The 27,791-nt window shown below is 36.1% G+C and overlaps 1 long non-coding RNA gene across 1 annotated transcript; it reads left to right on the top strand.

The window, feature by feature from the left end:
- Window positions 1–583: 583 nt before the first annotated feature.
- On the top strand, window positions 584–26,898 carry LOC123287006 (uncharacterized). Its single transcript, XR_006529840.2, has 3 exons — window positions 584–771; window positions 24,267–24,347; window positions 25,343–26,898. It is a non-coding gene; the product is annotated as an uncharacterized lncRNA (long non-coding RNA).
- The last annotated feature ends 893 nt before the right edge of the window (window positions 26,899–27,791 follow it).

The following is a 27,791-nucleotide window of genomic DNA, read 5'->3' as shown; positions in this document are numbered from 1 at the left end:
TTCAAAGCTTGCAATCTACACATTGCAACAATATTATTAGTATAGACAGTGCTGATGCTCTATAGTTTATCTGTTTATCAAACCAAAACATAAGCTTAATTTTTGGTTCTTATTTTTAAGTATTACATATAGAAGCAAGTAACGTATCGCATATGGAAACATGGGATCTTAAGAACAGGTTGCCCAAATTCAAATCCCACATAAACAACTTAACAGCTAATAGCCAAATTACTTGTTTTCTGTGCCCCAATTTTCTCATTCATCATTTAGGGCAAAATTAGGTACCCACCTCAGAGGGCTTTGGGAAGATTAAAGCAAATAGTATGTCAAGTAGAACAATTCCTGATGCATAGTGATATCTGAATACCTGTTAGCCCTGATTATCAGAGTTTTTCAATGATTTTGAATGCTGTGCAAGAGGACAGACACTGAGTCATCCAACAAATACTTAGGAAGCACCTACCACATGCAAGACCATGGTCAGATCTTTATCTGTGACTATGGTGAAAACCACTTCCACCCTTTTTTAAATGCTGTGCTATGTTTAAAATGTTTTCTAACATTTTGCTTTGCAGGAGAACAAGACAAGGCAGAAGTAAAATGGATGAGCCAAACAGGTCGTCTCTAACAGCTTACATGAACTTTTCTGTGTGAGAGTTCGAACAAGTGAAGATATTCCTGTGCATTCTCAAGGAGAAGATGGGCTGTCAGCTGGCAAAAAAAAAACGTGTGTGTGACTTTTGCAGAGATGATGTGCACTCCAAAGGGAAGGTATGTGTTTCCTGGGCTGTTCTGTGGTTGTCTGTATTCTTGGTGGAATCTAGCAGGAAGTGGGCACAGAGTTTTCTTAGCAGACGATCACAGCTGGGCCCTTCATAGAGCCCAGAGACCAGCGTAGGATAATGATGAAATCTTCCAGAGCCATGAGGAGCCCAAGAAAGCAGCATGAGGCTGGTGCCTCTCAGCATCTCTATCTATGCTGGAATTGGGGCTGCCTTGCATTGCCTGGCAACTTCAAAGTTACTCCCAACTGGGACGGGAGGATATCTGAATTAGACTGTTATACAGGGGTTGGAAACAGTCGATTAATCAGAGAGCTATATGGTTCGATTCTAGCTAATTTTACTTTTTTAAGTCTTGGGTGTGTTTTTAAGAATTGTAGAATTTGAAATAAAAAGCAAACTCATGCTAACTCCTCCAATCTCCTCATTTAATAAATGAGGAAAATGATGTCCAAAGAGGGAAAATACATCCTTTAAGAAAAATACAAATTGCCGCATTCACACTGGCTGCCAGCACAGGCTCTGGAGACAGTGTCCAAGATTGTTATATCCTCCTCCTCTGCCTATGAGCTTTCTAAACTTGGGAAGGTCATTGAACCTTCCTGTACCTCAATTTCCTGATCTATAAAATGGGTAGAATAATAATACCAACCTCAAGTTGGTGTGAGGATTAAATGAGATCTCATATAGGGAATTTTGCAAAAGGGCTACCTAGCCTGTAGTGAGCATTGAGTCAAAGTTACCTCTTATTATTACTATTACTGTTATACTTGTATTATTTGGGGGAAACCAAAGTTAGAAAGAACCAGAAGACAATGGCTGACAAACATCCATTCATCCTCTGAAATTTTCACTCTAAACCTCTAATGAGCAAGAGCTAGCTAAACAAGAAGGAGAATTTTTACACTTAGGATTATTTGTTTCTGTTTTTAGTTTGTATGTCTCCCAGGTTAGTCTTCGAAGCACTTAAGAGAATTAGATCTATAACAGTTATGCGTGTAATGTTAAATATTTACAAGAATTTGATTGTTTATAAACATTGTTTGAAAGAATTTAATTTGCTGGGTTTATGGTTTTTTGTGACTTTAATTTGAAATGCTTAAGATAACATTTCAAAGTATAACTAAAAAAGGAAAGTTATAAACTTACTAGGAAAAAATATAGGATATTATCTGTATGACATTGAGGTAGAAAGGGATTTTTAGATAAGAAACAAAAAATAAAACTCACGAAGGTTCATAAATTCAAGTTCATCAAAATGCAAAACTTTGGTTCTACATACAACACTTTTAAATGTTAAAAAAACAGCTTAGACTGGGAAAAGGGATTTACCTTATATAACTAACAGAGGATTCTCATCCAATAACGTATTTAAAATATTTTACAAGTCGGTAAAAAAAAAAAAGTCAAACAACCCACTAGAAAAAAGTTCAAAATGTAAGAATAAGAAAGAAGTTCATAGTAGAAAAAATGCAAATGGTCAAGAAATATATTAAAAATGCATACCTTCAATAGAAATGAAGAAAATGCAAATTAAAATCAGGTATGGCTTTTTACTAATCAGATAGGTGAATATTAAAAACCTAATCATATCTGGTATGGGTTGGGCTGTGGAGGAAGCAGAATTTTCAGACACAGCTGACAGAAATCTGAGTTGATGGAGCCCTTGGGAGTGACAATTTAGCAGTATTCTTTAGAACTAAAAATGCAGTCTATGTTCCAGCAATCCCCACTTCTCCGTATCAACCCTAGAGGAACACTTTCCAAGGGGACGTGAACAAAAAAATTCATCGTGTCATTTTTCTTTTTGCTCTATTGAAAATATGTAAACAACCTAAATGTCCTTCATTATGGTAATGCCTGAATAAACCATAGCATGTTCCTTCTCTGGAATATCAAGTGTGAATAAAAAGGAAAGAATTAGACAGAGGGATAGATCGTCAAGACATATCTTGAGATAAAAATAACCAGTTGCAGAAAAATTCATACAACGGATACAATTTATATTAAAAATATATAGAGATGTATACAAATGGAGTATAGGTTTTTGGAGTCATATATGTTTATGCAAAAGCATAGGAAAAGTCATGGAATGGTGCATTAAAGGGTAGAGCACTGGCCATCACTGAAGAGGAGCTGAGGATTGTGGGAAAGCTGTTCAGGGAGTGGTTGGGTTTTCTGGGACCACCAAATAATCCACTTGTTCTTACCCAAGTGGAGAACAAATTAATATACTGATAGAGACAAAAATGTCAGCTTTGTGATTGATAAAGGCCATAATGGAACAGATGGCTTAGGTTCACAACCAATTGGACTGGCTGAAGTCTTTCGTCCCCCCCTCCCATCACGTTCACCTCCCCTACACGTCCCCTCTCCACATCGGTCTAAGCCTTAGGACAGTCTATGAGAAAGGGAGTTTAGTTCTGCATAACCTCATATTGGTCAAAACCAGAGAGCAAAGTGAAGAGACCAATTCCTCAATCTCATAGCCTTTTAATAGACTGGCTCCACTTTACTTAAAAATATGGGCCTATGGCTATCACCCACCAATTAGGGAATGAATTTCTCCTTCTCATCCTTGGGAGAAGTGAAGATGGAAAAGGGGCAGCAGAAGGAGCACAGGCCAAGATTGCTCTTGTTATTGCTGCTTTTATTGTCACTATTACTATTGTTCCTCAAGGATGCGGAGCGTTTCCTCTAACATGTCACTAACAAGCAATCTTTTAATGCTTTAAAGAAAGGAAATGTATTCTTGTAACACAAGTGAACAAAACCAAAATTTAACTAGAATCTACAATATTAAGCTTTTCTCCCAACAGCAGTCACTTATAAGGCACATTTTAATGCTTCCAAAATGGAAAATGTATTCATGTTACGTTCATGTAATAAAATAAAAATTAAGATAGAAAACAAAATGGGAGACTATGACTTGAATTTTCTTTAAAAAGATGAGAAATTATTTTTATGAAATTTAACACACAGAATTTCAATAAGCATTACATTAACATCAATATATGTTCAAGTTATTGAACAGCATTCTGAAATAGAAAATAATAATAATTATTAAAATGTACAAACGCTTAACTGTGTGTCAGGTACTCTGTTATGCACTTCCCATGGTTTAAAAGAATTTTTTTTCATTTAATCCTTGTTTTAGCAGTGGGGAGTCACCACTCCTTTTCAGTTAAGGAAACTGAAGCTTAGAATGAATAAATATTTGCCCCAGAAAATTTGAGCCCATTTCAACTGTGTACCTGTCTCGCTTATTTTTCACCCCTATTCTCTTCCAGTTTCCAGGCCATCATTGGATAAGCTGAATATATACATTTTTAAATTAAAATAAATTCAATTTTTTTTTGGCATATACATTTTGCAGTGATTCAAAAACTTGCACCTTCATCTGCCGAGAAGAAAACGTCTTTCATTCTTATAAACTGTAATTACAAGCATTTGATATTTTTAGGGGGAAAAATGTATCTGTTTATACTAGATATTTAATAATCACCTACAGATTTACTCTAATTTTCAGCTTCTCCAAAATTACTATTGTTTTCTAAATTTCTTAACAAGTACTTATAAATAGATGTTTTGGTATGAAAAATGAGAAGGATATTTAGTGTTTCCTGTATTTCATAAACACTATGTAATTTCCATTCATCACAATTTCCACTTCTGGATATGAAATAGCGTTAGGTCACATGCTGGGTGTCAGTCTACACTGCAAGCATCCACACATTCTTTTCCTTCTGGATTACCTCTGATCTTACTCTGCAATGTTAGAAATTTACACAAGAGATAAATGTTCAAATACATGAACACATCTTTGTTTTCGTTTGCAGCAAAGGCTATTTTTTTTAATTGTAAATGCTGTTTACACTGAAGGCTTGAGGGGATATATCAAGTGCAGGCTTAAACAACATGTGATTTCATTAGGATGTACATCACTGTGTAGCAATGACGGCAGCTTGGTTAGATTCATAGGCCAACAAAGCTATATCAAGGTAAGAGCTGATTCTCCAAATGTGTGGACTACTTTATAATTCTCACTGTACGTGTGTTTTGCTTGGCTGGTGAACTTTGCCCAGTCTGTTATTGCAGAGAAGAACTAAGGTGATCCAAAAGAAAAGTATTTGGGGACTTCCAGTAGATTGTTGAGCCAACAGAAATACACCCCGAGGCGGAAGCATTCACTCCCTCACTAAAGTCAATAAGTGAAAATGTGCACACTATCCTGGATGACATTGAGCTAACGCAAGTGTGCAAAGGTAGGAGCTAATATCTGTCACAGTGCAGATTTGCTTCTTCTCATGCCATAAAACATGGAAGCCAACATCTTGATGGCTCCCCTTAAATCCTTCTTTTCTCTTTTGATAAAACAATATGTATTTTTTGGTACAGACGAGAGAAGCTACATTTTATCTGCCAAAATAGACAGAGATTATGATCAGAGCCAAGATATAGAAACTATGAAATATCTCTCGTCTCTTCTCCCGAAACTTGATTCCCCAGATATCCAAATCCAATTATTCTGTAGTTAGTCACAGCTCCTAAAATTTGGGGATTAGCACATTCACAGGCCCTGGATTAGCAATAGGCAACAGGCAGTCACATTATAATATGTAAATATATCAAAGTAACATGTTAGACACCTTAAATTGACACCATGTTATATGTCAAATCTATTAAATCTATTAAAAAAACCCACAAATAAACAATAGGGAACAAAATTGTCACACAAAACAAAAAAGCAACTTAAGATGCTGATTAAAACAGATGTTTAGAAATCTGTTTTAGGAATGTCATGTAAAGAAGTCAAAAATAAAGCAATTCACACATAATATCAGTACCATTTTTTTTCCATTTCGTTCTTTAAAATGTCTCTTTTATTTTAAAAAAAGAAAAAAGAGCCAGAAAAACAAAAAAGTTCTATGAAGAACCACACTGAGAAATTGCTTCCTCCTGCCCTGCCTCAGGGCTGTGAAACAAAAAGATAAGAGCAATCAATGTACTGATCATAAAACCAGCAGATTATTGGCAACTCTAAAAGGTCTATTGTTCTCCTTCCAACTAGTTGCAAAAGTTCTGATCACGTGTGAATTAATGTTAAACCAGGTATTTTCATAGAGATGTCAAATAAAGTGTTAGCTTTAGTTCAGGGCTGAAGGAAATGCCTGTTTCTTCAGAGGAAAGATGGTTTAGGGGATTGAGTCCTCGACCAGTGGCCAGAGTGCACGGGTTCTCCCCACAACTCTATCACTTCTGTCCTTTGTGTTTCGCATCTTTGATCTTCCATTTCTTCCTTCTTAAAGAGTAAGGCATGCCACATCTGCTTCAAAAGAGCCTTATGTAAAAAGATCGAATGAGGAGATGGATTAGCATTTACCTGATAAAATAAATAGTACTGTACAAGTAGAAGGTGTCATCATTAATATCAGGATTCCCTTGTGACTGCTACTGAGTGTGACACTGTGTAAGTGCTTACTGCAGGGTTGTGATGTCAGCTCAGATGGTGGCCCTTGGATAGACATCTTAGCAAAGGGAGATCTAATTTTTTAAAGTGAAGATATAAGAACAGTGCCAAAGACCAAACTGCAAGATAATGTTATCTATGGGGGAGACTGTGTCACGAGACATTTGAAAAGAGAAAACTATGTTTAAAAAGAAAATATACTTTCAAATAGAACAGCTAAAAGAAATGGTTTTCTAAAAATTCCAGGAAAATTTTAAGCTAAAGGAAAACAAAGTAACTGTTAGGAACATACCAACTCTAGTTTTAATCATTTTGAAAAGCAGGAAAACTTGAGAACTAATGAATTCATAAACATGGAAAAACAAAGCTGTTGTTTTGCTGGTCTTAACATCCTCCACGGTATTAATCAGAGACGTTAAACACTCAGAAGGCGAGTTGAGAGAGAGAGAGAGAGAGCGAGCGCGAGAATGAGAGACAGAAAGAGAGAGAAAAGGAAGGTAAATTTAAAGGGTATGACTCTTCTATGAAGAAAACTCTGGCTTCAGCACCCTCTTGTGTTTATTAAATACTCTGCACAAATGTCTGGCTTGCGAGCTGCATCATGGCGTTCTTGGAGATGTGCTCTACATTATCTTTCAGATAAAAGACCTTGTTTTTTAGATGAGAAAGATAACTGAAATAACTAAGATTTAATCAGTTAATTTAATCTTGTCTTGCTTGACCTAAGATTCAGATTTCCTGATCCCTAATCTTTTTGCTATCTTTCATCATTTTTCACATTTATGAGATATGATCATTTTAACTATTGGACAGTGATTTCAAATCATTTTTGGATCCTATCTGGCCACCAACACTTGAAATTATATTACAGAACATACTTCCTATAAGTGAATATAAATCAAAATTAATTATATCTTAATAATTTTGTAATATCTTGAGATTAGGGATAGAAACACAAGGAGTAGAATCTATGCTTATATTTTCCTATCTGAAGAGAAAAAGTTTGAAATATAAATAACTAACGAAAATAAATTATAAAGAATTTCAAATCATTAAACTCAATATTACTTTAAGAAACTACAGTGGCAGAGATTTTAGACTAAATCACATTATTACTATGAATACATTCACAGATGATAGATACATAGATTGGTAGAGAGATGATAGACAGATACATAGTCTTTTTGGGAAGTGTGAGCTATTTGTCAGAATTCATAAGGAGGCTATTAGAATTCTTCTGACAGGTCACTTTCTCTTGGGAAATATTTACAGATGATATGGGATTGCCTTTCTTTTTTGGCTTCAAGAGATTATAGGCAGAGTGTTTTCAGCAAAGATCCTAATTTTGAATTTTTCAAAGCCTTTCTATTGAGCAAACAGCTGATGTATTTGTACTTCGAGGGCTGATCTGGAATTTTCTAGAATGTTAGCTACAAAAGATTTAGATATTAATCCCTGTGTTATCATTAATCCCTATACTAACGTTTAAGAACTAACGAATTCATAAACATGGAAAAACAAAGCTATTGTTTTGCTGGTCTTAACATCCTCCACAGTATTAATCAGAGACATTAAACACTCAGAAGGCGAGTTGAGAAAGAGAGAGAAAGAGAGAGAGAAAATGACAGAGAGAAAAGGAAGGCAAATTTAAAAAAAACTTCCCGGGGCTGGGCCCGTGGCTGAGTGGTCAAGTTCGCACGCTCTGCTTCAGTGGCCCAGGGTTTCACAAGTTTGGATCCTGGGCGCAGACATGGCACCGCTCATCAGGCCATGTTGAGGTGGTATCCCACATAGCACAACCAGAAGGACCCACAACTAAAATATACAGCTATGTACTGGGGGGATTTGGGGAGAAAAAGCAATAAGAAAACAAAAAGAAGAAGATTGGCAACAGTTAGCTCAGGTGCCAGTCTTTAAAAAAAAAAATTGCCTTATCACCTAATTATAATTATAGTATCATCACACTGAATATAGACAAAGTTCTCTTCATTCCACTATTCCAGAACTGCACGCAGAGTATAATTTGATTTATATTCATTACCATCTCTTAATCTGGCATTCACAAACAATCTCATTTTGGCAGACCATATTTACATTTTAATTTCATTATGACCAGAATAACGAGGCTATTGATGGTTTCTTCTATTTTTCCCTTTTAATAGCCTCTCAAATTTGAACTTCTGCCCCTTTTTGCATCAATCTGCTGTCACAGATGGAACTTTTTTAGCATGTATTTTTTGTTTCTATGAGCAGTTGGAATAGAAAAAAAATCACTTCATACTCATAAGTTTAAATTCCATGATGTAGTCTATACAGAAGTTGAAATACAATGATGTACACCTGAACTTTATATAATGTTATAAACAAACAGGTCCTCAGTGGACCTAAATAAATTCCACCAATACAGTCAAAACTTTTATAAATGATTATTTAATTGCCCCATACAGTAAAGGATTCAGCTGGAAAATGATATATACTATTATTTTATTGTAACATTAAAAATCTTCCTAGAAGAAAGCATTATTTATTTAAGAATGAAAAACCATGGAGATCTTCAAAATTTTTTAATAAAATTTCAGACTAACATTTTATATATATATATATATTCTCTATTAATATATACATTTAGAAGTAAAATTTCTGGGATAAACATGTTGGTATTAAAAAGAAGGGACTTCTGGTTTGGACGTGGTCAAGTAGCAGGTATTGGATTTAACTACCCAAAGTAATCAACTGTCAAACTGGAGAAAATATGTGAAGTAACTATTTTCAGACATTGGACAATATACCAAACAGGTCTGCCATCCTTAAGGGAAGGAAAACACATGAATGTAGATACATCTTACATTGGCCTCCACTTTCTGCCTGGGTCACTTTCCTGACTGTAGTACAAGGCAGTTAACCCAGATTGAGAGCAGTGGCCTTCCTGGGTGGAGGAAACAACTATCAGAGTTGAGGGCAGCTGAGGCAGCTCTAATTTACGGAGCAGGGTTTCCGGAGAGGAAAGAGCTGCCCAGAGAAGTAGCTCTAGAAATCTGCATGCAGTTTCCTTTGAGATTTTCTCGATGCTACCCTGGGCATGCTCAGAGTGAACACCAGATCACCGGCTGAGAAGAGCTGCTGAGAGGCTGGGAGTTGAACTGGGATGCTGGAGCTTACAGTGCAGGGCAACCCTGGGGTTCTGACCTGTCAGAGTGCAGTCATTTCACTGAATACCCCAGGAAGTCTGTTGAAATCATAGGAAAGCCACAGTTTAAAAGTAGGGCTAACAACTGAATTAAAAATGAGCCAAGGATTTGAGTACACATTTCATTTAAAAAAGATATATGCATGGCTAATAAGTACATGAAAACTTGCTCAACATCCTTAGTCACTAGAGAAATGCATGTTAAAATGATGATGACATGCCACTACAAACCCACTGGAATGGGTGTAATGAAAAGTCAAACAATACCAAGTGTTGACAAGGGTGTGGAGAAATGGGAAATGTCATGTATTCTGGTAGAAATGAAAATAGTACACTTACTTTGGATAACATTTTGACAGTTTCTTAAAGTGTTAAACATAAATTTACCATTCAACCTAGCAAATCCACTTCTAGAAGTCTACTCCAGAGAATAAAAACATGGGTCTACTCAAAGGCATGTACATGGATATTCACAGCAGCATTATTTATAATAGCCAAAAAATAAGAGACAATCTAAATGTCCATCAATTGGTGATTGGATAAACAAAAACAAGTATATCCATCTGATGAGACTGTATATTCAGCAATTAAAAGGAATGAACTGCTGATACATGCTACAGAACGTATTAAGCCAGAAATGTGCTAAATGAAAGAAGCCAGACACAAAAGACTATTTATATGCAATGTCTAGGAAAGTCAAATTTATAGTCAGAAAGCAAGTCAGCATCTTCCTAGGATGAAGATAGAAGCTGGAATTAACTGTAAATGGCACAAAGGAGCATTTAGGGATGATGGAAACATTCTTAAGCGGAATTGTGGTGATGGTGATACAATTCTATAAATTTACTTAAGTCATTGGATTGTTAAAAAAAAATAGGGTTATACTAACCATAGAGTAAATGCCACTCCAGAACCATCCTGATAAACCCTGAAGACAAATTGACCCACCAGTAAATTAACTGCCTGGTAGAATAAAACTCAACATTATTTAAAGGGAGGGAACAACACCCAGACTCTAAGCAACACAGCAGCTGCAATCCAACATGCAAAAAACAGGTACTAGACAAGCGCAAAAGCAGGAAAATGTGACTCATAATGAGGAGGGAAAAAAGTCAATAAAAACAGGCCTGAGATGACCCACATTGTGGAATTATGAATTAAAAACTTTCAAAGAGTATCATAAATCTGTTTGAGGATTAAAAGGAAAACACAGACATTTCGAGTGAAGAGATGGTGAGTTTCAGCTGAGAAATCAAAATTATAAAAATTAAGGGGGCCAGCCCCATGGCCGAGTTGTTAAGTTCGTGTGCTCTGCTTCAGTGGCCCAGGGTTTCACCGGTTCAGATCCTGGGCGTGGACATGGCATCACTCATCAGGCCATGCTGACGCAGCATCCCACATGCCACAACTAGAAGGACTTGCAATTAAAATTATACAACTATGTACTGGGGGGGATTTGGGGGGGGGGAAGCAGAAAAAAAAAAAGGAAGATTGGCAACAGTTGTTAGCTCCAGTGCCAATCTTTAGGAAAAAAAAATTAAACACATGGAAAATCTGGAACTAAAAAAATCAGAAACGAAAAATTCACTGGCTGGGCTTAAAAGCAGATTGGAAATTCAGAAGGAAGTAACAGTAAATTTAATACAGGGCAATAGGAAATCTAAGTTTAAACACAAAGAAAGATTTCTTAAAAATGAAGAGACTATGAGACATACCAAGACATACGGATAAGTAGAGCCACAGAAGGAGCATAGAGAGTTTGGGACAGAGAAAAAATTTGGAAAAATAATGGCTAAAATATTTCCAAAAGTAAGAATGATTACTAACTTATTAAATACAGTACAAGACAGCCTACCAAGGACTGGCATCTTTAAAGATTTGAAAGAAGAAAATTTTCACCCTAAAATTCCATATCCAGGAAAATTATCCCTCGGAAATGAAGTTTAAGACATTTTCAGTTAAACAGAATTGAGAGCATATATCCCTAGCAGATTAGCGCTACAAGAAATATTCAAGAAAATTCTCTAAGCTTAAATGGTACTATTAATCTATTAAGCACACAATCAATCTATTAAGCTCAAGAAATTACAGAAGTATGACAAACCAACAGAAAGCAGTAGCAAAGAATTGTAAAGAAGAAAGCAGAAGGTAATGAATTAGAAAACAGAACTATCATTGAAAACATGAATCAGAAACTAACTTTTTGATAAAAAACCTTAACTGGTTTATAGAAGAGACAATATAAGTGCAAAAATAACAACTAATAATGGGAAATGACTACAAATATTAAATAAATTGAAACATAAAAGGTTAATTTGTATCACTCTATGAAAAGAAATTTGAAATTCTGGATAAATTGATTATTTTCCATGACAGCATAACCAACAAAACCAATCCTAGAAATCTTAGGAAATCAACACAGGCCAATTACCTCAGGTTAAAAAACTTTTAAAGTAGTTAAGGAGCAGAGATCTCATCAAGATGGCAGCATAGGCAGACTCTGAACTCACCTCCTCCCATGAACACAACCAGGTTACAACTATTCTTGGAAAAATTACCCAAGAGAGAGACGTGAAAACTGGATAAAAAGAACCCCCACAACAAGGGACAGTCCTGACTGAGGCAGAAGAGGCAGAAATTCCTTCTGGAGAGGAAAAAGCCACCTTTGAGCCATGTCACTTCACAGCCGAGAGGAAGCCACCCTAAGGTACACAGCCCTCCCTGGAGGAGCGGGGACCTAAACAGGGGTGCATTACTGCTATAAACATCCTTCAGACTCAGCACAACTGAGATGAGTGTCATAATATCTGGCTTTGCTGGCTATTAACTACAACCCTGGAAATAACCCTAGAAAAGCTATCAGACATAAGTGGAAAAACTCAGCTCTTCAAGGGCCCACGTACAAATTCACTTGTCTCAGAAAGCAACATACAATCACCAGAAAGAAAGGTGCACAGTCCTTTGGTGAAAAGAGACTCACCTGGTAGGCTCTGGGTGAATCTCAGTGAGAGGTGAGACCTCTCCAGAGACTGATACATTGGCAGCAGCCATTGTTGTGACTCAGTACAGTCATGCTGACACAGATGCTGGCAGATGCCATTGGAGTTCTTCCCTTAGTCTGTTAGCCTAGAGGTCTGCTACACCCACTAGAGCACAGATTTAACCCAGCTCAGCCAGGGCAGGCAGACTGCCCTAGGTATCAGCTCCACCCAACAGCAAGCCCTTTAGGGTACTTGTCCATGTGCATAGACTGGATGCCTTGATCCTCTATAGGCAGGTGAGTGTGTCCACCTCTGTGGGACAGGGCCTGTGTGAGGAACAGGTGAACTGTGGGAGGTGTTGGTGGAGAGTGTGGGGGCCTCTGCAGTGGGGCGACTGGGTACACTCCAGGGGGTCAGGAAGTATGCACAGGCCAGGACTGTGCTGATGGTATGTGTGGACCTGTGGGCCATGGGGCTTATCAGTGGCAGAAGACCTGTGCTTCTTAAACAGCCACATAGGGGATCAGTCCTGCCTTCAAAAACCAGAAACAGTTGAGTGCTCCCATGCCTGGGGCCAGCCCCACTCAGCTGAAATCCTGAGAGAGCTGACAACAGCCTTGCGGGTCTGAGGCCTACAGCAATTATAAGCCCCTGAGACTAGCAACCAGCCATGTTTGGGGCCTACTCACATAACAGGAAAACAGCAACAGGAGTGTGCTATTAGACCTTGCAGCCAACTGTGCTGGGACTCCCCAAACCTGATTTACAAACAGTTGGCCAGGGGGAAAGCCTAGACTGCCTGGGTACCTTCAGTAAGAGCAAGCTTGCCACAGCAGAAGGACACATGTAGCCCACACAGGGGTGACTCCTGGAACATTTGGACTGGTGATAAGAGGGAAGCACACTGCTGGGCCTCAAAAGGCATCTCTTACATAAGGCCACTTCTCCAAGATCAGGAGACATAGCTGACTCACCTAATACAAAGATGTTGGCAGAGAAAGAGGCAAAATGAGGAGGCAAAGGAATATGCTACAAGCAAGGGAACAGGACAAAACCCAAGAAAAAGAACTAAATGAAACAGAAATAAGCAGTCTACCTGACAAAGAGTTCAAACAAACCATCATAAGGATGCTCACTGATCTTGGGAGAAGACTGGATGAACACAGTGAGAACATCAACAAAGAATTGGAAAATATAAAAAATAACCAATCAGAAATGAAGAATGCAATACTGGAAATGAAAAATTCACTAGAGGGACACAATAGCAGAGCAGATGATACAGAAGTGCTGATAAGTGAGCTGGATGAAAGACTAGAGGAAGTCATCCAAGCTGAACAGATAAAAGAAAAAGGAATTAAAAAGAATGAGAATAGTCTAAGGGAACTCTGGGACAATATCAAGTGACCTAACATTCGTATTATAGGTATCCAAGAAGGAGAAGAGAGAGACAAAGGGGCAGAGAAACTGTTTGAAGAAATAATAGCTGAAAACTTTCCTAACCTGAGGAAGAAAACAGACATCCAAGTACAGGAAGCACAGACAGCACCAAACAAGATAAAGCCAAAGAAGCTCACACCAAGACACATTATAATTAAAATATCAAAAATTCAAGATAAAAAGAGCATCCTAAAAGCTGCAACAGAAAGGCCACAAGTGACATACAAAGGAAACACCATAAGGATATCAGCTGACTTCTCAGCAGAAACCTTACAGGCTTAAGAGAGTGGCACAATATATTTAAAGTACTGAAAGGAAAAAAATCTACAACCAAGAGTGCTCTACCTGGAAAGGTAATTATTCAGAATGGAAGGAGAGAGTTTCCCAGACAAGCAAAAATTAAAGGAATTTATCACCAAGAAAGCAGTTCTACAAGAGATGCTGAAGGGACTTATTTAAGTGGGAAAGAGAAGATCACAAATAGGAATAGGAAAATTATTTTAAAAAACCAAACAGGCAATAAAATCACTGATAAAGGCAAAAATACAGTGAAAGTAGCAGATCAACCACCTATGAAGGTAATATGCAGGTTAAAAGACAAAAGTACTAAAATTACCTATTTCGATGATAAGAGAGTAAAGGATAGACACACACAATATAAGAGATTAGATATGATTTAAAAAACATAAAATATGAGAGGAGGGGAGTAAAAGAGTAGAGTTTTTAGAAAGAGGTCAAACTAAAGAGACCATCAACTCAATACAGATTTCTATAAACATAGTTTATTATATATGAACCTCATGGTAATCAGAAACCAGAAACCTATAATAAATACACAAAAAATTAAGAGAAAGGAACCCAGACATAATACTAAAGAAAGCCATCAAACCACAAGGGAAGAGAGCAAAAAAGAAGAAAGGAACAGAGAAAAATTGTAACAAAATGTAACAGGAAAAATGTAACAAAATGGCAATAAATACATATTTCTCAATAGCTACTTTAAATGTCAATGGATTAAATGCTCCAATCAAAAGGTATAGCATGGCTGATTAGATAAAAACGAAGACCCATATATATGCTGCATACAAGAGACACACTTCAGACCTAAAGACACTCACAAACTGAAAGTGAAGGGATGGAAAAAAATACTGCATGCAAATGGGAAAGAAGAGAAAGCTAGGGTAGCAATACTTATATGGGACAAAATAGACTTTAAAACAAAAACTGTAACAAGAGACAAAGAAGGACACTACATAATGATAAAAGGAACAATCCCACAAGAGGATATAACACTTGTAAATATCTATGCACCCAACATAGGAGCACCTAAACATATAAAGCAACTATAAACAGACATAAAAGGAGAAATAGGCAGTAACACAATAATAGTAGGGGACTTTAACACTCCACTTACACCAACAGATAGATCATCCAAACGGAAGATCAGGAGACATAGCTGACTCACCTAATACACAGATGTTGGAAACACTGGCCTTAAATGACACATTAGACCAGATGGACTTAGTAGATATATATAGAACATTCCATCCAAAAACCACAGAAATCACATTCTTTTCAAATACTCATGGAACATTCTCCAGGATTGATCACATATTAGGTCACAAAACAAGTCTCAATAAATTTAAGAAGATTGAAATAATACCAAACATCTTTTCTGACCACAAAGGTATGAAACTAGAAATCCACTACAGGAAGAAAATCAGAAAAGCCACAAATATGTGGAGATTAAACATTGATTGGGTCAATGAAAGAATCAAAGAAGACATCAAAAAATACCTGGAGACAAATGAAAATGAAAATATGACATGCCAAAATCTATGGGATACAGCAAAAGTGGTTCTAAGAGGGAAGTTTATAGCAATTTAGGCCTACCTCAGCAAACAATTATAATCCCAAATAAACAATCTAACAGTGCACCTAAAGGAACTGGAAAAAGAAGAAAAAACAAAGCCCAAAATCAGCAAAAGGAAGGAAATAATAAAAATCAGAGCAGAAATGAATGAAATAGGACGAAAAAATCAATAGAAAAAAATCAATGAAACCAAGAGCTGTTCCTTTGAAAAGATAAGCAAAATTGACAAACCTTTAGCTAGACTTACCAAGAAAAAATAGAGAAAGCTCAGATAAAATCAGAAATGAAAGATGAGAAATTACAATGGACACCTCAGAAATACAAAAGATTATAAGAGGGTACTATGAAAAGCTATATGCCAACAAATGGCATGATCTAGAAGAAATGGATAAATTCTTAGAATCATACAACTTCCAAAACTGAATCAAGAAGAAGTAGAGAATTTGAATAGACTAATCACCAGTAAGGAGATTGGGACAGTAATCAAAAATCTCCCAAAAAATAAAAGTCCAGGACACGACGGCTTCCCCAGTGAATTCTACCAAACATTCAAAGACTTAATACCCATCCTTCTCAAACTCTTCCAAAAAATTGAAGGAGTGGGGAAGCTTCCTAATTCATTCTATGAAGTTAACACTATCCTGATACCAAAACCAGACAAGGACAACACAAAAAAAGAAAATTACAGGCCAATATCACTGATGAACATCGATGCAAAAATTCTCAACAAAATACTAGCAAATCAAATATGACAATACACTAAAAAGATCATATGCCATGATCAAGTGGAATTTACTCCACGGATGCATGGATGGTTCAATATCCACAAATCAATCAACATGATACTCCATATTAACAAAATGAAGATTAAAAATCACATGACCATCTCAATAGATGCAAAGAAAACATTTGACAAGATACAGCATCCATTTATGATAAAAACTCTAAATAAAATGGGTATAGAAGGAAAATACCTCAACATAATAAAGGCCATATATGACAAAACCACAGCAAATATCATTCTCAATGGAGAAAAACTGAAAGCTATCCCTTAAGAACAAGAATCAGACAAGGATGCCCACTGTCACCACTCTTATTTAACATAGTATTGAAGTCCTAGCCAAAGCAATCAGGGAAGCAAAAGAAGTAAAAGGTATCCAAATGGAAAGGAAGAATTGAAACTGTCACTATTTGCAGACAATATGATTTTACATATAGAAAACCCTAAAGAATCCACTAAACTTTAGAAATAATAAATGAATACAGTCAAGTCACAGGATGCAAAATCAACATACAAAAATTGGTTGTGTTTCTATACACTAACAACGAAGTAGCAGAAAGAGAAATTAAGAATATAATCCCATTTACAATTGCAACAAAAAGGATAAACATTTAGGAATAAACTTAACCAAAAAGGTGAAAGATCTGTACGGTGAGAACTATAACACATTGTTGAAAGAAATTGAAGAAGACGCAAAGAAATATAAAGATATTCTGTTCTCATGGATTGGAAGGATTAACATTGTTAAAATATCCATACTTCCTAAAGCAATCTATAGATTCAATGCAATCCCTATTCAACAACATTTTTCACAGAAATAGAACAAAGAATCCTAAAATTTACATGAAACAGTAAAAGACCCAAAATAGCCAAAGGAATCCTGAGAAAAAAGAATAAAGCTGGAGATATCACACTCCCTGATTTCAAAATATACTACAAAACTATAGTAACCAAAACAGCATAGTACTGGCACAAAAACAGACACACAGATCAATGGAACAGAATTGAGAGCCCAGAAATAAACCCACACATTTATGGACAGCTAATTTTCAACAAGGAAGAAAAGAACATACAATGGAGAAAGGAGAGTCTCTTTGATAAACTGTGTTGGGAAAACTGGAAAGCCACATGGGAAATAATGAAAGCAGACTATTATCTTACATCATGCAAAAAAAAATCAGTTCAAAATGGATTAAAGATTTGAATATAAGATCTGAAACCATGAAACTTCTATAAGAAAACATAGGAAGTATGCTCTTCAACATCAGTCTTAGCAGCATTTTTTCAAATACCATGTGTGACTGGGCAAAGGAAACAGAAAAAATAAACAAATTGGACTACATCAAACTAAAAACCTTCTGCACAGCAAAGGAAACCATCAATGAAATGAAAAGACAACCTAACAATTGAGAGAAAATATTTGCAAACCATATATCAGGTAAGAGGTTAATATTCAAAATATACAAAGAACTCATACATCTCAACAACAACAAAACTAACAATCTGATTAAAAAATGGGCAAAAGATCTGAGCAGGGATTTCTCCAAAGAAGATATACAGATGGCCAACAGGCACATGAAGAGATGTTCAACATCATTAACTATCAGGGAAATGCAAATCAGATTTACAATGAGGTATCACCTCACTCTCATCAGAATGGCTATAATTAACAAGACAGAAAACAATCAGTGTTGGAGAGGATGTGGAGAGAAGGGAACCCTCATACACTGCTGGTACGAGTGCAAAATGGTGCAGCCGCTATGGAAAACAGTATGGAGTTTCCTCAGAAAATTAAGAATAGATCTACCATATGATCCAACTATTCTACTGCTGTGTATTTACCCAAAGCACATGAAAACACAAATGTATAAAGATACCTGCACCCCTATGTTCATTGCAGCATTATTCACAATAGCCAAGATTTGGGAGCAACCTAGGTGCCCATCAAGGGATGAATGGATAAAGAAGAGGTGGCATATACACACAATGGAATACTATTCGGCCAGAACAAATGATGAAATCCGGCCATTTGTGACAACATGGATGGACCTTGAGGGTATTATGCTAAAGTGAAATAGGTCAGAGGGAGAAAGTCAAACACCATATGATCTCACTCATAAGTAGAAGATAAAAACAAGGACAAACAAACACATAGCAACAGAGATTGGATTAGTGGTTACTAGAGGGAGTGGTTACCAGAAGGAGGGAGGGCGGAGGGTGAAGGAGATGATTAGGCACATGTGTGGGGATGGATGGTAATTAGTCTTTGGGTGGCGAACATGTAATCTACACAGAAATCGAAATATATTACTATGTACACCTGAAATTTATACAACGTTATAAACCAATGTTACTGAAATAAAAAAATTAAAGAATAAAGTAGTTAAGGAGTGAGTTTACAAAAAAAATACCTCAAGCCCAGTTAGTTTCATGGTTGAATTCTAACATTTAAAGGACATGTCATTTTCATACTATTTAAAATATTCCATAGCAGTGAGGAATAAAGGGTTTTTTCCAAATATTTTGAAACTAGTTCATCATTGATACCAGACATACCTTACAAATAGCAATGTGAAAGTCATAAATAAATATTAGCTAATGAAATCAAAGTCCATCTTTAAAGACTTACAAACCACAACCAGGTAGGGTTCATACCCGGGATGCAAAGATAACTCCAGATGAGACAATCTGTTGTTTTACCATATTAATATTGCAAAGATGAAAACTCATCGGATCATATTCATAGATGCTACAAAGGTATTGGATATGTCCCCTGATCTTCAAAAAAAGTATTAATAAACCATGAACAGATGGGTACTTTCTCGGCAAACATACAAGAGAGTCCGGAATCACCACCATTGTTTAACACTATTCTGAATCGTATGTGCTGTTAGGCAGGAAAAAGAAAGGAGAAGTAGAAATTAGGAGAGAAAGAAACAAGCATAGTGATATTTGTAGGTTCTGTGACTGTACACCTGGAAACCATAAAGACAATAGGTGAATTTAAATCAACTATGAAGTTAGAATTAAATCAATTACTTATATAAAAAATCAGAACACGTAATAGAAAAATCACTTATAATAGCCATAAAATTACACAAAATAAATATGATAAGAAATTTAATAGATCTATATAAAGAAACCTTTCAAACACTACTGAGTAATTAACGGTAATATTTGTCCAAATAAAAAGATATACCCTCTTCTTGGGTAGAATGACTCAATATTGTAAAGTCCAATTTTCCCAAAATTAAAGCATGAATTTAATGTGATTTCAATAAAAATACCAGAGAAAATTACTTTTGGAACTATATGAATTAATTTTAAATTCAATGGAAAAACAAGAATAACCAAGTAAATTCTGAAGAAAGATCAATTATACCTATCAAATATTATAAAAAGTAATTAAAACAGTTTATTATTGGCAAATATATATCCCTATAAAAAGGAAAGACTGCAGAGTATAAGAATAGACTGAAATATATATTGAATCTACTTTTAGTATGTAATAATATTTGAATTTTATATCACTAGAGAATTGATGGCTTATTTTTAAGTAATGCCGGGGCAATTTGAAAGCCCATCTGCAAAAGAAATGGATTTGAATCGCTGCCTTACTCTTTTCACCAAAATAAATTCCAGGTTGATTAAATATTTTTTAAAAATTCAACAAACCACAAAAATACTAGTAAAAAATTAGATAATTATCTTTAATAATATGGGAGTGAAAAACACTTTTCTAAACATAATACCAAATCCAGCAACTAGAAAAGAAAACACTAGTGAATTTTATGACATAAAAATAAAAAGAAAATTTTGTGTGGATAAATAGATACAATATGCAAAGTACATTATAAAGAGTAAATGGAGAAAATACCTACACATTAATTAGCAAAAGCCAATAACTCAATAGAAAATTGCCAAAAAACTGAAGAAATGCTTCATTGGAAGAGAAATATAAATGAATTTTTCACCAATAAAAAATGTTCTACCTCATTCATAACTGAAATACCAAACAATGCCAATTACTATGTACCATCCTGCACAAATGTTTAACAATAGGAACAAAAATATTTAACAATAAGAACAAAAATATTTGATAATGCAGTGTGAAATCAGATCTCAAAGAGATATTAGCATTCCTATGTTCATTGCAGCATTATACACAAAAGCCAAGATGTGGAAACAACCTAAATGTCTATCAACAGATGAATGGATAAAGAAAATGTGATATATATACCCAATGGAATACTATCCAGCCCTAAAAAAGAAGAAAATCCTGTAATATGTGACAACATGGATGAACTTAAGTACAGTATGCTAAGTGAAATAAGCCAGTCACAGAAAGACCCATGCTGCATGATTCCACTTATATGAGGTATCTAAAAATAGTCAGATTCATAGAATCAAAGAGTGGAATGGTGGCTTTCAGGGACTGGAGAGAGGGGGCAAAGGGGAGTTATTAGTCAATGCGCATACAGTTCCAGGTAAGTAAGATGAATAAATTCCAGAGATCTGCTGTACAACCTTGTGCCTATAGACAACAATAATGTACTGTACACTGAAAAACTTGCGAAGAGAGTAAATCTCACGTTAAATGTTCTTATCACAATAAAATAAAATAAAAAGAATGCTAGTTGAGGGAATATATGAAGAAACCATTAGTTTCATACATTGTTGATCGGAGTAAAATAATTGTTCCAACCAATTTGAAAGGCAATTTGACACTATCAACATTAAAAATGAAGATTTCCAGGAATTTATCCTATTTCTAGGAATTTATTCTTACTGACATATTCACATGTGAAAAAAAAATTGAACAGTGATACTTGGAGTGTCATTATATGTAACACCAAAAGTTGGAAACAACCTAAATGTCCAAACAAAAAGCAAGTTAAATTATGAGATATTCTTTCAATGGAATACTGTGTGGCCACAGAATAAGAAGAAAAATGAGGCAAATCTATATGCATTAATGTGGAGCACTCACTAACATATATTAAGTAACAAGCAAAGCGAAGTGCAGAACAATGTGTGTATTATGCTACCATTTGAGAAAAACTATCGATGTCTATGCTCGTCTTCACCCTCTGTCCCTCATGCACAAATGTATGTTGGCAACGTTCGTACTTCTTGGATAGGGGACTTGGAATGGGGAGCAGACAGAAATGGGACAGGCTGACTCTTCACTCTATAATCTTTTGTTCCCATTAAATTATTTACCATTTGTCTGTATTACTTATTTTAAAGAATAGAAAATAAAAATTTTTGAAGTTGAGTAAGCCGGGGGAAGGGGTGGAGGTAAAAACAACTCAGTGGCTTTCCATTGCACCCAGAATAAAAGTCAAACTTCTGTCCAGAGGTACAACCCTCCTTGAACTGACTTTTTCCCATTTCTTCAATCGCATCTCATTCCTTTGTCCTCCTCACACTCTGTGGTTTCCAGCTTTACTGATCTTCTTTCAGTGCCTTGAACAAGGCCAACTATCCCCCTTCGGATTGTCTGTGCTTGCTGCTTCCTGCCTGCAACTTCTTCCCCCTCCCATGTGGCTGGCTCCCTCTCTCCCTCACTCTCTCTGGTCTGGTGCTCATTTATTGAGAGAGAGCCCCTCCGGGCCTTAACCATCCACTCTAAAGTAGGGACATTTTTTAGCAGTCTTTTTTTTTGTGGCGCCTAATTCCTTCCATTCACACTTATCACAGATAGTAGTTTTAATTTCTTTATCTGTTTGTTGGCTCGTTTAGTGTCTTTCTACACCATCCTCAAGACTGTAAACCTCTTGAGTACCATTTTTATTCTATTCTCTGGTCAACACCTGTGATAGTGCCCGACACTCTCCAACTTGGTTGGAAAGCAAACATCACTTGAATAAATTAATTCATTTATGAAAACCAAAAGTTTTTAACAGTGAGAATAAAAGTGTTGCTGATTGATATATAAGTGTAAAAATCTGGCTCCTGTTATTACTATTTAAAACTGTCCTGATGCTCAATATTTTTTTACTGCATTATACAGTAAACATTTATGCACAGCTAGTTTCTCATTTCTCCTGACAGCCTCAGTGCTTTGATAACCAAATTGAAAAAAGGTACAGAAAAATGTAATTTTAGCAACAACTAAATGGACTATTAAATCCAGTAGTAGTTTTTAAAAATTTTTTAGATGTATAAGCCTCGAAACAACGTTCCCTATAACAATGAACTAAGTAAGAAGCAAGCAGGTGTACACAAGATATGGAGCAACCCTACTTGTTTGGGGTGGCTGTCATTTCATCGACATCAATTTATTGAAACATCTTCCATTGTCCACCAATCCAAAATGGAAACAATAAATATGTACGTAAATTGACACTCAACATCATTTGATTATTTTGCCAAAGTCCAACACACAGTGTAGTTACATAACTGAATTTTACTAGGAGTACTAACGTAAAATGGTGTAATGCTTTTCGTAATTTAAATTGCTTTCATAAACATTGTCTCATTTGATTCTCACTTTAAAAACATAACAGAGATCGTTTTGACCCTTGCCTTTGTAAAATCATAGAGTTTTAGACCTGGAGAATTTACAGTGTCATTTAGTTCTGTTGTTCATTTTATAAATAAGAAAACTGAGGCCAAGAAGCTATATAAAGACGTGCTGAGGTCTCACAGCTCGTTAGGATCGGGGTCCAGGTCCTTTCTTGGGCAATTGGAAAACCACTGAGTGTGTGCTTCTGCAACACCTTGACGTCATACTAACGACTTTGAAAATAGACAATTTCATTTATTTAAGAAAATTACGTTTTTTATTAAAACATGGAGCATGGTGCAATAAAAATATCATCTACATCCCACTACTCAAAAAGAACCATTGTTTCATTTGTGGATATTATTTTCTAGTACCCTTCCTTTGTTTCTTTTTTTTTATTGTTTGTTTTGTGAGGAAGATTGGCTCTGAGCTAACATCTGTTGCCCATCTTCCCTCTTTTTGCTTGGGGAAGATCATCACTGAGCTAATATCTGTGCCAGTCTTCCTCTATTTTATGTGGGATGCTGCCACAGTGCAGCTTGATGAACGGTGCTAGCTCTACACCTGGCATCCGAACCTATGAACCCTGGGCTGCTGAAGTGGAGCGCGTGAACTTAACCACTTGGCCACAGGGCCGGCCCCTCTAGTATCCTTCTTTGCTTTGCATGTTTCATAGAATTATGTATGTATAATTTCCTTCTATACTTTTTAGTTAACAATCATTCTTATATTTGCATTGCTGAAAGCGTTTCATAATCATAATTTCAACACATATTTAATATACTGCTTAATGAACATAGTGTAACTTACTTATCCCATTTCCCATTTTGGACACTGGGGTTGTTTTCACTTTTTGCTTTTACAAATAACTCTGAAGTAAATATTCCATGTGAATATCATGGTCAATGTCTCTGATAATTTTACAGGACAGATTCCCTGCAGGATTATTACAGGATCAAATGGAAGGAATGTTTTTAACGCCCTTGACTCACATTGTCAAAGGGGTTTCCTCAAAAGCTGTGACAAGATTACCAGTAGTGTGTGAGAAACAGTGTACAAGGTTTTATTCTCACTGGGTGTTGTCATTTGAAAATAAATCACTAATTTAACAGGCAAAATAGCTCCCAACTGTTCTTTTATTTTGCATTTGCTCATTAATGAGATCAAACATTTTCTAATTTGTTTGTTTACCTGATGTCTTTTAAGCCTAGATTAATCTACTATTTTTTTTTTTTTAATGACAGGCTAAGATACTGAAGATGAAGAGCGATGGAAAGCAGAGATAAAGAAAACAGAGGTGGAAATGATTAGTGACCCCTACTAAGGTAATGATTATTTCAAATGATATCGTCAGGCACATTAAATTGCAAGTTATGACAAAGAAAGAAATCCAAAGTCACAAGACTTGAGTTCATAATACAGTAAAAACTACTTCAGATGGGCTCAGTTTTAGATCTTAAGGGACTTTTATCCTTTGTCCAAGTTTTTACAAGCTAAACGCACTAGTGCAAAGGCATTCATTTAACATTAAAAGGAAATAATGGATAGCTTCTGCATGATAGGTCTACAGCTTTGCTGGGAAATACGGTAGCCAGTAGGGGCATGTGGCTATTGAGCACTTGAACCAGGGCTAGCCTAAATTTAGATGTGCTGTAAGTACAAAATATATATCTGATTTTGAGGACTTAGCACAAAAAAAAAGAAATACAAAATATCTCATTAATAATTATTTTTATTGATTATGTGTTGAAATGCTAATATGGTGGATATATTAGGTTAAATAAAACATAGTTGTAAAAATAATTTTACCTGTTTCATTTTACTTTTTTAAATGTGACCTCTGGAAAACTTATAATTGCATATGTGGCTAATATTGCCCAGCACAGGTCTAAAGAATCATTGTGATCTCAGATCTTAGGAAGGCCGTTACAAAATTTCAGTGCTTTGGCCAGAGATCTAAAAGGGTGGCATATGACTCTAGAGAAAGAGAGAGGGTACACCACGTAATTAAGTTAAGAGAGTGGCAGTGCAGCAACCAATATGGCCAGCCAGGAGGGCTCTGATGAACTCAGATATTTATTTATAAATTCAGATTTTAAAGGACAAAAGACAAACAGAAAGGAGCATAAGCAGCTCTTGTCAGGACTCCTATATAGAATGAACTAGAAGAAGCCAGAGGAGCTTTGAAAACTATGTTTAGAGCACAAAGAAGAGCAAAGAAGGACAGATACCGCCCAGGAAAGCTGGGAAAGTATTGCAATATGAGAGAGAGAGGATAGAATTAGGTAACTTCTATTTTGCTTCTGTCCTCTCTAAAAAGGAGAACGATCTTCAAACTGGAAAAGAGAGAAAATCTCAAGAGGAAAATGAACTTAAGATAGAAGACAAGATATTTGAGAATATCCAGGTATTATAAATGTGTGCCTCTCTAACTATAGATCGATTTTATTTCTGGGTAATGAAATCATTGGTAGTCTTTGGCACTTGACTTGTTCCAAAATTGAACTCATGTAGTAACTGCATGAGCATTTCCTTGAGAGCATGGACCTGATCTCTTTCATTCACTGCTATACCTTCAGTGCCTAGAACATTGTCTGGCATATAGTAAGTACTCAATAGATTTATGCAGAATCAATAAACAGAGAACATAGAATAGCCAGATAATTGAAATTGGAAAATATCTGGATCTTCAAAATAGGGGGAATGAGGATTCTGAATTGTATGGATACCCAAGCATCACGCAAGCAAGATGTCAATAGCTGAAAAAATTTTAGAATGGATTAATAAAAAAATTTACAGTGTGGCAGAATTCCTCTAGAATTTTGCATCTACACAATAATACAATTAATTGATTTTATACACATTTTTCAGATAAGGAAATGGAGTCAAAGAAGTTAAGCAGTTTGAGTAGGGTTCATACAGCTGGTAAGCAGAAAAGCTGACACACAGAACACTCTATCTGACCCCAAAGTCTTGTTACTTTCACTCTACTTGTTGTCCTTGGAAAGGGAAATCATGATTACTTTGAACCAACATGTATACAATAAGAATGATGATGCTGAATTCTCCTAATTTCCTTTTTAACCAAATTGCTGAACTGGTTGCTGTTACAGATAACTCGTTTACTCACTTTTTTAAAGCACTGAAACCTTTACCCCAAATCTGAATATATAAGGAAGTTCTCAGTAGAATTTCCTAGCTATTCTGGATGAAACAGAGGTTCGGAGACCTGTCAAAATAGCCATGCATATACCTTTGCAGAATGTTAAGTAAACAAAGTGTAATCAGATTTCAGCTGGGTATGTGATAAGGTCTCTTGTAATAGTCTTGCAACTAAGGCTGGATTATGACAATTATACCAAATAGTAGTGTGTGGAACCACTGGTCCCAGGTACTGTGAATTAATGAACTGATGTAAAACTAAAAGAAGTCATGTGGCATAGAGCTCTGTTCTTGACCTTTTTATGTTAAAAAATGTGGTTAATGACTTGGAGAAAGTAATAACATTCCCACTTTTAGCTGATCACACAATTTTATACCAATTCCTACACTTGGACGATGAGCCCACACACTGCCATTTACACATGTCCTCTTTTCTTCCTCTTCCTCTAATAGAACAAGGAGTGATCTCAGCGGAATTCCTGTGAGAGGTGCCTCATGTTTAAACATTTAATCTATGCACCTTTATGCACACATTAAATGGAAGTTTTGGCTCTTTAGCCCTCAAGAATCAACAACATCTTAGTCTGTTCATTCCTATCCTTACTCCGAAAAGTGTTCTTGGGCGTGGACCAGGCAGTGGGGGTTAGTTATTGTCACACTGACCCAACTCCCTGCTCCAAATCATTCCTTCCTCTCCCCCTCCCCCATCATCACTTTCCACCCAGTTGCCTTTTCCATTTGTGACACATTGCCCAAGTGGAGATCTGGGAGGAACCTTCACTCCATCAGTGGTAGCATCCTTTTCCTGGGCTCCTGGTGGAAGTAGCCTTACTCTTCTAGTTAATCTCAAGCTGACCTGGGTCACAATCCATTTATTTCATTTAAGTAGATTTATTTAGCTTTATGCTATGCCAGGAACTGACAAGAAAATCAGTTATTTCACTTAAATAAGATTTATTGAGCACTTATTCTATGCCAGAAACTGAGCTAAGAATGAGGGGTGATAAAATGCACGAAGACATATTCCTTGTCCTCAAAAAATGTTAAGTTTAGAAGATGGAAGTAGTAAGTAAATCAAGTCAATTCAGCGTCATAGATGCTAGATGCTAGTGGAAGAATATATGGAGGCTGTGAGCATCGTAGAAAGAGAATTTAAATCATCCTGATGGAGTTACACAAGCTGAATTTTTAAGAATAAGTACAAGTTAGCTGTGTAAATAAAAGGGAGGTGAGTGTTCCAGGCAGAAATGTCAGCATGAATAAAGGCAAGAAGGCCTGAGAAGGTGAGAAATGCCTTCTCTTCGGCCTGGGGGCAGTATAGAGCAGGAGGGATGTGTGGTAAACAGGTGGGAAGGGTAGGATGCTTTGAATCATAAAAGATTGTAGACTCTACTTCTTAAAGCTGTGGAGAGCCAAGGAAGATTTTAAGCGGGGGTGTGAGAGGATCTGATTCGCATTTTAGAGGGACTACTTCTGGCAGCCAGGGAGGAGTAAAATAGCAGGGAAAAGACAAGAGGAAGGAAGAACCATTAAGGGGTTAGGTGTGAATATAAACAAAAAGTGGCGAGGGTCTGAACTAAGTCCCTGAAGAGAAGATGGATTTGAGA

This window comes from Equus asinus, chromosome 8, assembly GCF_041296235.1.
Source record: "Equus asinus isolate D_3611 breed Donkey chromosome 8, EquAss-T2T_v2, whole genome shotgun sequence".
NCBI lineage: Eukaryota > Metazoa > Chordata > Mammalia > Perissodactyla > Equidae > Equus > Equus asinus.
The sequence above is the reverse complement of the archived record's forward strand: the minus strand, read 5'-3'. Positions and strand labels throughout refer to the sequence as shown.